The sequence below is a fragment of the Oculina patagonica genome, chromosome 8 (genome assembly GCF_052425735.1).
Source record: "Oculina patagonica isolate OP01 chromosome 8, crgOcupat, whole genome shotgun sequence".
NCBI classification, from domain to species: Eukaryota; Metazoa; Cnidaria; class Anthozoa; order Scleractinia; family Oculinidae; genus Oculina; species Oculina patagonica.
This window is the reverse complement of record NC_135765.1, coordinates 7461441-7475812: the sequence shown is the minus strand read 5'-3', so window position 1 is coordinate 7475812 and position 14372 is coordinate 7461441. Positions and strand designations below refer to the sequence as shown.

General features: G+C 39.8%; 1 pseudogene across 1 annotated transcript; it reads left to right on the top strand.

The window, feature by feature from the left end:
* Window positions 1–210: 210 nt before the first annotated feature.
* On the top strand, window positions 211–14120 carry LOC144663007 (uncharacterized; annotated as a pseudogene). Its single transcript, XR_013572565.1, has 7 exons — window positions 211–689; window positions 3799–4095; window positions 5799–6458; window positions 7204–7416; window positions 7893–8239; window positions 9503–9597; window positions 10821–14120. The product of XR_013572565.1 is annotated as an uncharacterized LOC144663007 (transcript).
* The last annotated feature ends 252 nt before the right edge of the window (window positions 14121–14372 follow it).

Genomic DNA, 14372 nt, shown 5'->3' with positions numbered 1-14372 from the left:
CCTAAAATTTGTCTCATTTGTCGTTTCTTAATTAGATTTTGCGACGTAATAAACTTGCAACGTTTCCCAGCTGCAGAATGACGAAACGTTTTTTTTTTTGACGCGCATTCCACACAGTTTTCATTTCAATCGACGTCAATTATCGTTCATGATTTGAAAAAGCTAATTGACTTAACCTGAGTTGTTTCTTTAGAAACAGTTGTTAGATAATTGCTCTGAACACAGTTGTCATTCAAACAGTGCAAATTATTATGCACAAAGAAAATTCTAAGAAAATAAGTCACGCCTGAATGAAACTCGATGACTCGTCGAGCACAAAAAGGCTGGCAAAGCTAACTGAACTGTTTCTGCAGCGTTATAAGTGCCGTTACTTATAGCGGTACCATTGTAAAACATCAAAATGGCCGACAATGAAGCCGATGAAGCGCTGTCGCCGGGAACTGAGGACGAAGGTCTAAAAGATTCTACAACAAAGACGAGTTATAAGCGATTCAGGGTCAGCAAAAAGGTTGCTTTCGCTGTGGCGGGCGTCATAGCAGTGTTGGGGCTTATCTTTTTCATTGTCGGTGTAGTCTTGATAGCGAAGAGTAAAAGCGAAGGAGAGAAGCTGGAGAAGCATCCAGTCAGTAGTAAACAGGATAAGGAGCAGGTAGACAAGTGCTCATTCTCGGCTGAGGCAAAGCGTGCAGGTTAGTCCTAAGCAGCTGGTAATGTATTAATAACATAGATAGATCAAAATCTTAATTTATAATCAGGGTACGGTCGCCTAGTGAAGGCTAGTGCGTTATGTGCAAGTCAACTTAGTTCACAATGAACGAGGAATTTACTGAAACAACTAGTGTTCGAGTTGAGATTGTACAAAGGTGCTTTGGTACAGAAATTTCCGTGTTTCCATACTAATTATACAGTTAAGTACGCTGAAGCATCAAACAATACAAGATGCATAACAACAGACGCACTTTCGGGGGGGGGGAGGGAGGGAGGGAGGGGGGTCTCCCCTATTTATATTTAGATATTGCTCCCAGAGCTTCGCGTTTCCGACCGTTGGTAAAGTGGGACGTGGGCTCTGGGAACGAGATTGTCTCGTACGCAGATTCCTCATTCCACTTGACTGGGTTTGACCGTGCACAAAACACAATAGCTATTTGCATTTTGATTGCTTCTTTGAAGTCTTCCGGACATCAAAACAACAAACAGTGATAACAGTGACCAGTCTGGCAAAAGTAAGGCTTGTGAATTATACTAATTAAAAATAACTCCAATGGTTCTGAAATTATTTCCCATTTTTTGGTTGTTAAATTTCAACCGTGACAAATGTTTCGCTTGTTATTCCACGCCGCCAAGACGACATCCTATGAAGAATTATTAAGTAAGGCAAAGCTTCCTAGTTTAGTAAATAGACGACTACAAGACATATTGATATTAATGTACAAGGTTAAAAATTTACTGGCACCTAAACACATTTCTGACATATTTTATAAACAATCTAAGAATTATGATTTGCGTAGTAGCGATTTTCCTATACCTAGGTTCAACACTGTAAATTATGGTAAACATAGTATTAGGTATTTAGGTCCCTATCTGTGGGGCAAAGTAGATAAAGATCTTCGTAACAAAAAAAGCCTTTTTGAATTCAAAAAAGCAGTTCGGGGCAGTAACATTACTGATGTGTTGTACGGACATTGCAGATGCTACGCTTGCTCAATATAATAATGTAACTAATTTAGTAATCTTGTAATCATTTTTAACTTATTGAAATTTTAAAAACATATCTGTGTCATTTTAACTATCTATCGATATATCTATTTTATAATATTAGTATTTTTATATTTTATATCTATTTATCTATTTATACTAGTAATAGTTCTCACTATAAAGCTGCCCCCGCCTTTTTATAATTTGTTTTTTGTCGCCTTTAATTATTAATGCCGATGGACTGCACAATTAGGCTTCTTTTTTACTGTGTCATACGGAATTTCTTGTTGTGTGACACCGTTACGTCCTAAAAATATTCACAAGTTCAAGTCGAATTATATTACCTAGCGCGCGTAAATAACACATAACACATTATTCGCGATGACAACACACAAGCTTATTCCTGGGCTTATAACATTCAAAATAAACTTACAATAATTTCCAGGCCAAAAAAGCCTAAAAAAATTCCACGAGTAACAAAATATGGCACAAGATTCGAGAAAACAACCTACTCTTTGGATCAAATAATCTGACAGTTTGTTAGCGAAACGAATTACATGACAAAGTTCACGCTTTTGTTTATTACTCGTTGTAACTTGTAAGATGTATACGATACAACAAACCTCCGAAAGCAAACCTTACAAATGTAACGCTTGGAACATAGGTAGCCGGCACGTAGCCAAGAACACAAAACCAATTGCTCGAAATCTTTCGACGTATTACTAACATTTGCTTCAAATATCACTTAACACAACCAATGCAGAGAAACCGCTCGAACAAATCTGTGAACACGCGTAGGCCAAAACCGGAAAACAAAACGCTGCTAGCAGATGGTGAAGCTCGAAACGCGAAGGTGACCAAACGCGACCTCGTGGTTGCAAGTACCCGACACCACCGTGCGCGCATGCAAAAATATTACCCGTCACGACCGTGCGCGCCTAGTTTCGTCAAATCGAGAATGCTTCGCCCACTACAGACACATTTCTTACTTTTTCAACAAATATTCATTGTCCTTGTATGTATACACCCGGGGACTCCTAGTGTGCCTCCTCGGGTTTTGGCCTCTGGGCCAAAACCCTGCGGGGGCAATAATATTAGTGTTTTAATATTTTATATCTATTTATATAATATTAGTATTTTTATATTTTTATATTTATTTTAGTGTCCCCAATTAGTTCTTTAGCTAAATACCATTGACACTTAAATAAAGTTTATGTATGTATGTATGTATGTATGTATGTATGTATGTATGTATGTATGTATGTATGTATGTATGTATGTATGTATGTATGTATGTATGTATGTATGTATGTATGTATGTATGTATGTATGCCAAAACATTCTCAGTGACGTGAGACATTAGGTGAGAAATCTGCATCTTAGAGCGGCGTAAAACATCAAACGCAAACACCGCCACTATTCGCATTTCACACGCACGCAGTCATTGATATTTAAATCTTTCTGAGAAAACAAAACTTTGATTTGACGTCTTTCTTAACAACGGCTTGATTGACATAGACTCGCACCGTTTCCAGGCACTGCTATGTATTCAAAGAAAAGTGCCGACTTTCTTCCCCCCCCCCCCCCCCTGACCCAATGCAAATATGGCAGCTGTTAATTTTCGGCTCCAAGAAGAATCATTTGTCAACAAAATTAAATTACTCTAACTTAAAGATAAAGTCAAAGTAAATCAGTGTATGAAGTTTTAAAGGCTATACGTTCATCTAATGGGAAGTTACAGGGACATTTCTATTGCATATTGCCAAAAACATGAAAACGAGGCTAGGCAGGCCAGGGTGACTTTTTCCATACAAATCTCTTAAATTTGAATTAGTCATAACTTTGCAGCCATTTAAGACCATTAAACCCAGAACACTGAAACTTCTCAGAATAGCATAATATTTCATATATATATTTAAGTGCCACCATCAACGTTTTAAGAAACTTGACCAAACAACAAAAAATGAATGACAACCGTTTTTGTATAAGGTCTGTAGTAAGAGTGAGCCTGTAGCTTGTTGATTCGCAAGCTTGTCTTTGTTGTCTTCGACCCGTTATTCTCACTATATTTTTTAAAATCCATTTTACGTGTTTTTTTTTCAGGTCTTCCGGAATTTCTCAAGAAAATTGACAGCTCACACTACGAACTTCATCCCTATGATGCTGGTAAAATGACAGGTGTCTCCCTCGAGTACATGAGAAAACTATTCCAGCCGTACAACCCCACCCCGGAGAGTATTAAAGTCATTTCTGATCGAGCGCACTCATTGCTAGAGGAGCTCAATCAAATGAACATTAATAGGAAGCTTATCTCGGCACGTGAACGGCGCATGATAGCCCAGGCGGATCATTTCTTGAGGCACTACTTTGGACGGCCTTATCAAAACAATTATTTGGCTGGTAAGGTTGTTTGTAGGGGGGTGAGGTGGCGTAATGATTAGCGCGCTGGACTCTGGATCAAGCGATCCAGGTTCAAGCCTTGGCAGGGGTCACTACGTTATGTGCTTGGGCAAGACACTTTACTCTCACAGTGCCTCTCTCCACCCAGGTGTATACAGCTATTTCGAGAAACGTTGTCGGAAAAAAGCACAAAACTGCACAAGCCAATCCCTAAAGGTAGTATGGGTAGACGTATTGAGCTACTGCACGTGTTGAATACTAATGAGTTATAACAACAAAATAAGCGCAATTTTCAGGTTTTCTTTCTTTTCAGACATGTAGAAACAAGGCACGTTTAGACCCTTTGAAGTTCAGAAGAATTTTTCCTCACTCAAAGACATGCGACAGTAAATGTAAAGCTACAGATATAGGCCTCCTGAGAAGAAAAACCAATTCTCCACGTGCAAAAATACAAACTTGTAAATTTCCTCTAGGCCAATATGCAAAATTCCAGTGAATACCCAGACCACCTTTCGGTCTTGTCGCGTGCACTTTGATGTTTTCTTTTTCCGACAACGTTTCTCGAAATAGCTGTAAATTGGTGCCGGCGGATTAAATGCTGGGTTAATCCTGGGATCGACTAACAACCCATCTAGGAAAGAGTAAAAATAGTCTTAGCTGCTTCATGCTACGCAAATCAGAGTTAAGCTAAGCCACCTAGGCTTGAAGACAAGTTTTCTAGGGCTAACTGTTTTTAATGCAAAAGTACCTCTAAAATACATGGGAAAAATACACGATTACACATATTATTTGTCCATGGGAAACGCAGTGGCCCAATGATTAATTCCCTGTACTTTGGATCCAGCATCTAGACTATCATCCAATCTAGAAATGATTGTGAGAATTATATTACAAACCGATTAAGCCGATTTTGATTTGACTATATAGAACATCATGGAGATAATGACCATGTTTAAACATTTCCCATAAAAATTCCTCCTTTTAAAATTCTGCTGAACAATAACAGAGGTTATTTTTCACATGGCTCGTTTTCCTTTGTTCTTCCGGGCTGATTATATTGAATAAACCCCGCTAATTAACAACTGTCTGAAAAGCTGGGAGCGGCTTTGATTGTAACAGGGGAGAGCGGGGCTGATATTCTAATATTTCCCTAGGGGAATATTAGAGTTGATAATCCCCTAGGGGAATATTACGGTAATATTCCCCTCGTAGCACAGCCACATGCTTCCCATTACAAACAAAACAACAACTTTACTTAAATAATGTTACATTTATTTTACCTTGACTGTTGTTACATTTTAAATACTACTGAGCAAATGCTTAATTGAAAACATGAGAAATGCGTTCCGGGAACTCTAGCCTCGACGTTTGCTTTTTCAGAATTCCGAAGCAGTTCATTCCGTTCGGTCACATACTCCAAACATTCAAACACCAAAAGGTTACCTTTTTTAGTGTTCTTCGGGATCCTTCACTGTTCCTGGCCAGCAGCTCTTTAATTTGTCATCTTCAACGATGATATCTCTAGCCTCTAGCCTCGCCCATGTGAAAAATAAGCCGCGCCCTCGGTGAATAAATCACATATCCCCTCGTTGCCTAAAAATAACCCTTACTTATTAATGTGGCTCGCTTGTTGTCAATCATGTAGGTAAGGTGACAGCATTTATTCTGGTGGTGTCTAATATTTTTCGCCTTGGTCTTGTTAGGGTACTGGATGTTGGGACCTGGCCGATATTGCACAAGAACCTTCAAGGGCATAACTTCAATAAAATTCCAGCTTGCCACAGTGTTTCGTATTTTCCGCCCAGAAACAGCTTCGGAACTGGAAGATGTTTTGAATCTTCTGGCCAAGTTCAAAACCGGTATAAACCAGTTCAAGGAAAACTTGAAAAGCGGGATCAGAACCGGTATGGTAGGGTCCGAAACCGTGTGCAAAGAAGGAAAAGAGTGTTTGGAGGATCTGTATATCGAGATGGCATCACAAAAATCAGGGCAAGGAATCGTAGCGGCGTTTACAGGTTCAATTTCTTCTTTCCTTTCCAAGATAAGCCCGGACGAATCTGCGAAGATATTAGAGAAACATGGCAAGAACACAACTACCCTTGTTGAAGAGAGTCTTATCGAGAATGTTGGATCACCTGTGGCTGATCTCTTTGGGTATCTCGAGAACGAGCACCTCCCACACTGCCTACCGAGCAATGTCTCGAGTGGACTGGGTACCTTGCCTGTTGATTATGTGTATTTCAATGGGAGTAGAACCTCGGAGAGAACAAATCAGACTCTCAAGGGAGGAGACAGGATCATGTCTGGGGAGGAGTCCTACAAGAGCTTTTTGTCGTTCCATACGACACAGAAAATCACAGCAGGTAATAACCTCCTTTTGAAATACTTGATTTGTAATGTTATTGGTGAAAAACTAGCTTTTAACCAATCCTTTTCGTGTGAATCGTCGAGTGAAAAAAGCGCGAAAGAAAAAATGCTGCGTGGCCGTTAAGGAAATCTTCACCATTAAAAGAAATGGTATAAAACACAGAGCGCGGTTTTTTATTCAAAATTTTGGAATGAGAATGACCAGAAAGGGAAATGCGCGTGTTTTTCTTTTCCGGATTCCTATTCCGGAATGGACAAAACATTCATTCTGCTCCCAGGGGAAGAATGAACAGAATGTTGCGAATGAAAATCCAAGATGATGGACGACAAAGCCCATAATTCGATGGATGTGACTCCTCTCCTTTGTGAAAAGCACTGCTAGAACATTCGGTAAATCCATTACAGTCTCCATACTTTCTTCCTCCTCTTTATTAAGTAAAACAGTTGCTACAACAATGGCTGCAATGGCAGCCTCTTCGTCGGCCGCCATATTTGTTACGCAAAGTTTTCTCGTGCCAGGACCGAGCTTATCATATTCCAGAATTGTGGGTAAAAAACGCGCCCATAGTCTAAATAGAACTTGAAAGAAAAATGAAAAATTAAACAACTAGCTGACAAATATTGAACAAATATGGATTTTTTATTTCTTCACCACTGGCCAGGGCTGACGATGTCAAATGTACTCAGCAAAGTAAAAAAACTTTTTCGAGACTAACTTGTTCTATGGCCCTTTCTCTTCAGCGGAAGTACATGACATGGGATGGAAGATGTTACGTGGTCTTTACCAACAGGCTGTGGAGATTGCTAAAACGATCACAAAGAAAAACAACGAGGAGGAAGCTGTAGCTGAGTTCACAAAACACCTCAATTCTTCTGATTTTTATTTCAATGAACATCCGTTTCCAGAGAATGAATCTAATGAAGAGGCCTATCGTAAATGCAAGAACATAGAGGGTAGGAACGTCGATTGCACGAGCTAAACGTGGCGAAACGGTTTAAGCTTTAGTATCAGTACGTGACTATAGCTAGCTACTACAGAGGATTATGTAAGGCAGTCTGCCAGCCAGCCAGCCAGTCGTCAGTCATTCATCGGTCGGTCGGTCGGTCGGTCGGTCGGTCGATTGGCCAGCCAGCCAGCCAGCCAGCCAGCCAGCCAGCCAGCCAGCCAGCCAGCCAGCCAGCCAGCCAGTCAGCTAGTCAGCTAGTCAGCTAGTCAGCTAGTCAGCTAGTCAGTCAGTCAGTCAGTCAGTCAGTCAGTCAGTCAGTCAGTCAGTCAGTCAGTCAGTCAGTCAGTCCTCTTGACCCTGCAGTGCGGCGAAAAAGGTGTGTTCATCCTACATATCAGACGACATCTACCACTTACAAATATAACTTAGCGACAAGAGATATCCAGAGCTATTTTCCTGATTTACTTCCTTTATCTCTTTCAGCTGCTCAAGTGCACTGCCCTGAACGTTACAAAACGATGTTAAAATGGCTGGATTTGTCTCGCAATACACTGGCTCGCATCAGGCCCAAACTAACCAGACTGTTCTACTATACGGGCAACAAAACGACAGTCCCGTCATGTCCTGTTTCCATGGAAATGAGATTCAACCCCCCTAAGTTCCGTTCAGGGCTACTCGTCAAGTACAAGATCTTGTAAAGAGCCCGGCAAATATAAAGTCCCTTTCTTTGTGGAAAGAATGGGACCCAAGTTCTTCGAATTCACGGTGAATGCACACGAGGCAAGTCCTGGACACCATTTACAGAGCCAAGGCTATCAGGAGTTGTTCGCGTGAGTGTACATGTAGCTCCGATATCAGTTTTTCAACTTGGTGCGATACCGATATGATACAGGGTTTTTCTTCAATATCGATATCAATATCAATGCTATCTAACAAATCGATCCCTTTTTCTATGGTCTACTCTTTTTTATTAAAAAGTAGCGATGGTACATTGCAATTCCTGAATTTTGATCGGTTAACAGGGAATGGTATATGAACTCATATACCATGGACCATAAATATGGTGGGTGTACGCGTCAACGAGAACTGTCGGGGAGCTGAAACATTGCAATTCTTTGGGTGTTTTTTATAAAACAATTATTCCACTCGCGCTTGTTTGATATGAGATCGTTATAGCCAACGAGGCGCTACGGGCCTCGTTGGCTATCTACCATCTCATATCCAGCCCGCACTCATGGAATAATTGTTAATTAATATTTAACAAATCGACCACATTTTTCCATGGTGTACACTCTTATAGACCATAGAAATGACGTCATAAAATGTTCCAAACTCAAGTGAAACCACGAACCGTTAGGCGAGTGCTTTCACTGCAAAGTTTTGGACATTTTGTGGCGTCATATCTATGATCTATAAGAGTGTAGACCATGAAAATGGTCGATTTGTTTTATACCATAACAAACTCAAACAAGTATTTATCAAAAGCGATGCCTGACCGTGAAGAAACTTTGCCGGCGGACGTATAAAGATTCCCAAAACGTAAAACGACAAAGATGCAAAAGAAGATGAACAAGAATTCAAAGAATAACAATTTTAATTACCTTTTATACTCTCGTTGAGTGTGTGCCTATCGCTTTAAGCGAGCAAGATGATTTTTCTTTCTGCAGATCTTGTCAGCGCTCGTTCACTCAACGTCGACAGTTCACTGAGTCCGCTGCCGGTTCCTTCGCACTGTTCTTCTCAGTTTACCAAAAATTCAAAAGCTCCCCAAGAAAGTGATCCCAAAAAAAATTTTGCTTAACGTTTTGTGCTCGAAGAAATAGCTGAAACGTGTGTCTGAAGTTTAAATGATGCCGAAAATGTCATGGAAAATAACTCAGGGGTATCATCCAGGGGCGTTGAGTTTTAGTTGAGTTTTTGGCCTCTGCCTGGCTTTCTTTTTCGAATTCCCCGTGGTTTCTATCTTGGGCCGAACGCACTCCCCTAATCTCTGATTACTACTAGTTTTAAGTATCAGTAAAAGGAACAAAGAATGCTATGATAAACTTAACATAAAACTTACACAGTGTGCTCTTTGGAATTTGTCTCCACAGAGATCAGTGCAAAGATGGTGTCAATTTTGGGGCTACTGCCTTCAGAGAAGGCTGGGCTCTATATGCTGAAAATCCATTAGCAGCTCAGGACATAGGTCAGTGAATAACCGGGATGGTGGTAATGAAGGTGTAGTGGGGTGTCAGGAGTGTGGTTTACTACGTGGATTTTGTGACAATAAAAATTCTAGTCAAAAGATCTTATTACAAAGAAAAGGTGACAAAAGATTATTTGACTCGAACTTGACTTGAGACTCGAACTTGACTCGGGCTCGAACTTGACTCGTACTACGAAAAAACTCGTTTCAAAAATTACTGAATTGTGACTTGCTCAGGCAGAGGACGTTTTTCGTCGACGGTCAAAATTTCTCCGAAAACTCCCTCATTGAGATTCGAATGATCGAATGACTTGTCGCCGTGTGGTGTTTTCTTTCTCATTATGTTAAATGTTAATGTCAATGTTTCTGAACAATTGTAGGAAATATAAATAAAGAAAAAATCCTCGCAGTTATGAACACAACTTAAGCAGTTGTGAAAAGAAAGCCTGAAAGAGGCTTTCTTTTCACAACTGCTTAAGTTGTGTTCACAATTGCAAGGATCTTCTCTTTATTTATTCTTCATCCGCAGTTCAAAAATATGATTTCATATAATCATTATTTCATCTTCATCTTTCCCGGGTATAATACGAAACAAACTAATGACCAGCTCCCAGTTGGCTTGTTAGCTCAATTGGTTGGAGCGCTCTACCGGTATCGCAGAGCAAGCCTGATTTTTTCAGGCTTTCTTTTCACAACTGCTTTAGTTGTGTTCATAACTGCGAGGATCTTCTCTTCATTTATTCTTAATCCGCAGTTCAAATATATGATTTCATATATTCATTATTTTAATGTAGGAAATATAATAAACATGGAAGGCATTGTACTTTGTCATTCACACCTTATTCCAGATAATACTGGCAGAGGTGCGGCGGCCAAATGCATAGAGCGTTGAACTCCAATCGCGATTTGTGCAATTTGACTAGAAGTTGACCTAGCATTAGCATTACATCCCCCAGGAGTAAATATAGTCCCAGAATGTTCAGGCTACTTGGCTCAAGATTTGTCTTTCGTATTTCAAGTTACAAAACTACACCTCACAGATAATTTTGAAAAACTAGATGAAGTCCTGTGTTCTCTTATCTACATTGTCCAAAAGTGCAATAGAGGTGGTTAGGTTTTGACGTTAGCGTGACGAAAATCGCTTTCTCAGACCATTGTCTGACACAGCATTTAAACCGAAAAAGCTTTTTACCCTCTTCAAAGAATTATGTTCTCTTTTTTAGACCTGTACAAGAATCGTCCGCTTGAGAACTACGGAGGTCTCAAAGGTCAAATATGGCGCGCTCTTCGTCTAATCATCGATACCGGCCTCCATTCTAGGAACATGTCACGTGAACAAGCCGTGGATCTGTTTCGTCGCTACATGTGGGATGACAGTGACGTCGTCGTTAACGAGGTTAGTCGGTACCAGGCTTGGCCGGGACAAGCGACCTCGTACATGACTGGTCAGTTGGCCATTTGGAGAATGCGCAATGAAACTAGGGAAAAACTTGGAGCTAAGTTTAAGCTTCAAGATTTTCACTATCATGTTTTGCTGCACGGAGAAGTACCGATATCGTACCTACAAACCTACATTAAGGAGTACACCAACTGCGTCTTACATGAAGGAGAAAACGACTGCAAGGAAATCCTCGCAAATTCCAAGAAACAAGGACATTCTGGTGAGACGCTTGCGGAGAACGAAAATCAGCGCACAATCTTGGAGGAACTAAAGGAGTTATTGCCAGAGGATAGTTACGAATTTTAACCGTAACACGAGAAAAGAGTGACTTTTTGGGCCGTAGCTGCTTTAAGGCAAGCTTCAGTCATTTTTCTTTGTTTTTGTTGAAGGGGAGAGGGTAAATACCTAGAAAGAAAAGTTAACCATGGACATTACCTCAGTCATATTTTTTTTGGGATACGGCCCTGGCTTTATTGAGCGTTTGATTTCATGAACGCCTCAGGTACAACTTATTAATCCTTCTTCTGTTTCACAACGTTCAACCAACCTTTTTAACCCTTTCACTCCTAAACGCGCATTCGGGCGCTTTTTGGAGGTGCAGTCATTGATTCACTTGTGACGTCATCAATAAGCACGTCAGTGGAATTTCGTGATAAGAATCTGACAGAGCTTGGATCGACCTTTCTACAGGACTGTTCATTTTGAATATTGGTTGCATTTTGTCCAAATTTTGGCTTATGCGCATGCACCAAAGTAAAATATTGTACGTTTTTACACAGAATCTTTATCAAAATGTTGCTGAAGTGTAAAAAAGTGCTTCTTTAGCAAAGTTGAGGTATCAAAGGGTGTCAAAGGGTTAATTCCATTTTGTCAACGGAACTTATTGTGCATCAGTAGGGCGACGAACTGCATAGAAGAACTTCATAATTGACATTTAATGATGACCTTTACATATTACGTTTGTATTCATTTTGCTTAGTAGTATGTCTGTTAGTCAGCCGTTTATTGCTTATTGACGTTAACGGCAGACGGCAAACAGCAAACAGCAAAGATAACTTCTAATTTTGAGTTCTTTTCTTCTAATCCGTAAATAAAGCACACAAAAATGGAATAACGTCTCCTACTATTTATTGCAAATACAAATAATTTCACTCTACTGTACATACAACTAAAGAGAGACGGCAAAAGTTTCATTTTTGCCGTTTGCCGTAAACGTCATGCTTAACCTCTCTATTATCAAAAAAACAAACTCGGGGGGTGCTTCCCGAAAATTCGACGGGGTGGTGGTGGGGGAGATGTGGGGAGCTTTTGAAACCATTGTACTATTTAAGACCCAAACATGTGGTTTTTCCTACCCTATACTTTAGGCCTGACTCAAAAGTCGATACCTTTTTCAGAAAGAGATTAATAATAATAAAATGTTTTTTTTTAAAAAAATCACACGTAATTCCAGACCAAACTGATCAAAATCTATACCCTACTTTAGCCTTTCGCCTGGTACCCTAAAAAAGTCACATAAACTTGGACACAAGTTTATTTGGTTTGACTCCTGGCTAATTGTTGGTTGTAAAAGTTGTATGTTGTTTTTTGGGGCCGAAGCACGCACGAGAGTTTTAAAGTTTATACAGCGCTTTTAAAATAAACACATAATTATTTTCAATAGCAATCGAGATACGCGCTTTGGAATTAAATCTTGTTCGTTCAACTACCAAGCGGACCTCTGAGGGAACATCATCTGTTGGTCAGAATAATAATGAGGATCGAAATGCACCAATCACAGCGAACCAACGTGCATAAATAGCGACGCGTAAACAATCGACCTCATCGCCTGATGAAGACTAGCAGTATTGCAGTTTGAAACGTCGCGATCAACATCTTAAAGCGATTCTATCGTGAGACAAACGAATAAACGTTAATTACTTATCTTACACCACGATGAACAATATTCACATCTTTAATGACAAGGCCTTAGGTGACTCCGAAAAATAATTACCTTGAAATTAACTAGAATTATAAAAATTTGCGTTGATTTACGTCGCGTTAATTTTTGTCGGCGTTAATTTCCGCTTCATTAATTAAGTGAAGCGTTAATTTCCGCGACCTTAATTTCCATTAATCTTCAATCAAATTCTGGATCCTACCCACAATTAGTTTTCTTTCTCGAGCTCTTTTCTGCAAACTGCATTTTGATTATTTTTATTGTAAAATTTTACGGGTATATTATTTGCGATATTTCCAGTGCATGCCTGCTTTCAGAAGGACAGTTTGACATCTGACGCAGTTGACTTCTAAAGGCTGGTTCTCATATGATCGCCCCGATCGTCTCTGTCGCTTCTGTCGTTTGCAAAGTCTGAGGTGATTGGAGCAAGCAAACTTTTTGAAGCGACAGAAGCGACAGAGACGATCGGGACGATCATATGAGAACCAGGCTTAATGATTTCGGCCAAAAAGATTCAATGTTGAAGCAAAATTTGGCCTAAAGTCTTGAACTTGTACTCGGGCACTTAATGGTACTCGGGTGCTTTGGTTTTCTGTGTGGGCACAACGCTATTTTTTGTCGGTGCTCAGGTACCAGTTCTCGGGCAAAAAAAAAAGTCTCACTTATACTATAAACTTGTGAACACGGCCTTATTCACACCAGCTGGAAATTTTGAGACCTACTGATTGGCTTGGAGAACAGAACTTCACCTTTATATTTGAACAAGTACATGCAGCTATCGATGGCATACAGAGGCCCATCGCTATGGAACAATAGCCAATGACTACTCGATTGTCGACGCAACTTGCAAATCACTTCAACCAAAACTGAAAGATAACACAGGATTTAAACATTTTAATTTTAATTCTAAATCAATTTCTTTTACTCTTTTTTAAGACGAAGATGTAGATTTTGTTTATTTTTAGATGTATATTTCAATTGTAATTCAGATGTAGTTTAACTTAGCTTTTAGATGTAAATTTTAATCTTAGATTTTTAATGTATTTTTTAATGAGTGCAATTTAAATACCACACGACCCCATAAGCTTCATAAGCTTTAAGCTTCACCTACATATCGTGTATAAATAAAGTTTTATAGATCTATTTATCGCCGAAAAAAAATAAAAAATAAACCCTCTGGCACCCAGGGTATTTATCTAGCTATAAACAAAAAAAAATTGCTTCACCTGTCACGTGACTCCGTGAATTGCAAGAAAAGATTTCAGCGCAAAATGGCGGGCAAAAGTCGAAAGAACGAAAGCCAATATTACTAGTAATACGTGACTCGCAGGGCCTCGCGAAGCTCTGGGTTGGGGAGGGAGGGGGGGGGGGTGTTATAAATGAGGAGTGATAACT